Source organism: Condylura cristata, unplaced genomic scaffold (genome assembly GCF_000260355.1).
Source record: "Condylura cristata isolate star-nosed mole 26May11 unplaced genomic scaffold, ConCri1.0 scaffold00081, whole genome shotgun sequence".
Classification (NCBI taxonomy): Eukaryota; Metazoa; Chordata; class Mammalia; order Eulipotyphla; family Talpidae; genus Condylura; species Condylura cristata.
In genome coordinates, this window is record NW_004567182.1 from 1,329 (window position 1) to 3,584 (window position 2,256).

The following is a 2,256-nucleotide window of genomic DNA, read 5'->3' on the forward strand; positions in this document are numbered from 1 at the left end:
CCCCCGCGCTCTCGTGGCCACGCCCAGGCCCACACAACCTCCGTCCCTCACACCCGGGTCGTGCAGCGCCCACCGGACCACCTTCACACTCGTGGGGAGCCCCAGTCTCCGAAAGGAGACTCGACGGAGGGTCAGGAGGACGCGGGACCCCGTTTCTCCAACGCCGCTAGGGGATCGCGGCTGCCGGAGGCGCCCGGAGCCGGTGCTGCGCGCGGACGCTCCATCTCTGCTCCGTCCCGCACTCTCCAGAGCGCTCTGCGTGGACACACTGACCGGGGCGCACCTGTCCGCACGGGGCTCTCTGGCCTCGTCCCGTTGCTCTGCCCAGGGAGCCCCGGCCACCGCGCCAGGGCGGGCGCCAGCTCGGCCTGGTCCGTCTCGGGAGGCCCCTCGGGCTTCCCGACCTTTGCAGGCCTCTGTGTCCCCAGAGACACCTTTCTTTATGAACTCGTGACAGACGGGCGCGATTGTGGGGTGGACGGGCATTTCGCCTCACTCTCTCGGCCAAGAGGGCAGGTTTACTCCAGGGAAGGACAGGACAGGGCCCAGCCCAGGCAGGGCACTGAGGGCCGCCGGGGCAGGCGGTGAGGGGCCCCGCAGCCGGCCGCCTCCCACCTGGCAGAGCCGGCTGCTGAGACCCGCCGCGGGGCACCGGCGGGCAGCGGGGCTGCTCGGGTGACGCTTGTTCCTTGCTTGGGGACCCTGACTCTGCGCTTGGCTTTGGGGGTCACACGGGGTTTCCCGGGAACAAGGGCAGACCGGCCATCGCTTGGGTCCCCCAGAGCTTTGCGCAGGCGGAGCCGCGGCCGTGACCGCCGGGACGCCAGTGCCCAGGGGCCCGCGCTGGCCGCTGTCATGCTCAGAGGCCTGGCCGCCCCCCCCCCCAGGATGGCCCGAGGCGTGCCCTGGGCTGGCCCCGCTGTCCGTGAGGTCTGGGTCCCACACTCTGCTGGATGGACCCCGCGCTGACCCGCCCCGCCCCGTGTCACCTGTGTCCGAGGCCTGTGTCCAAGGGGCGACGGCCGCCTCCCCCAGAGGCCCCTCCCCCCACGAACCGCAAGCCCCGCCCAGGCCCGGCACAGGCTGGCGGCGATGCCCTGCTGCCCCCGAGCGGACCGGTCTCCCCTCCAGGCCTAGACGGCAGGCAGAGCGGGGTGGACGCGGGCCAGAGCCCTTTCTGCTCCCCGGACTGAGCCGGGAGACGACTGCAGACGGGGCGTCCCTGCGGCCCGGCGCGGGACGCCGTCTGCAGCCGCTGCCCCACCCAGTGTGGGCCCCGTGCAGGGAGGTCCCCGGCTCGGCGCTGGGCCCGGGGCTGGGACAGAGCTGGTCACCGAGACGCGTGTGAGGGGCCGAGCTCCAGGCGTCAGGGTCAGTCTTTGCTTCCCCGGCTGTTTTTTTTAAGATTTATTTATTTATGCAGACAGAAGTGGGGTACAGGCCGGAGGTGTGGGGAGTGAGAGGACGCACCAGAGACAGAGTGGGGCGCACAACAGGCCGCTGAGAACCCACGGCTGAGGGGGCCGCGGGCGGGCAGGCAAGGTCGGCAGGGCGGGCCACTCGCGCGGGGCGAAGCTGGCCAGCCTGGCGGGGCTGCGCCCCAGCCCCTGACCGCCAGGGGTCCCTCCAGGGTCTTCATCCCCGGCCTCTCAGCACTAGGCAACACGGACGGACGCCCCGGCCGGCGGCCGGAGTTCAACGCTGCGCGCGTTCTGCCCTCTCGCCGGCCATCGTGGGAGCGGCTGGCACGCGGCCGAGCCTGACCACAGCGTCAGCACCAGAAAGGCGCGAGGCAGACGCGGGGGCAGGGTGACACTGGGAGGCGCTTGGAGGACCGGCCACCAGCTCCGCCGCGCCAGGCAGGACCCGCCTTGCCCGGGGACGGTCTCGGGGGACCCGCAGGCCACAGCGTCAGCACCAGAAAGGCGCGAGGCAGACGCGGGGGCAGGGTGACACTGGGAGGCGCTTGGAGGACCGGCGACCAGCTCCGCCGCGCCAGGGGCGCTGGCCCCAGCCTCTGGCCCCCGCCAGCTGGGGGGTCTGCCAGACCCCGCAAAGGCCCCACCCACAGGAGCACGCGCCTGCCCGGGGAGGGCTGTGCAGGGCGGCCGTCTCCCGGTCTCCCGGTCTCCGAGGGCTGGGGCGCCCCTCCCACCGCTCCCTCCCACCCCTGCACCCTCTGTTTCCGCGACCGAGGCAGAGGGAGGAGGGGGACAGCGGAGACACCGCTGTCCAGGCAGAGAATGGCCCCCAAAC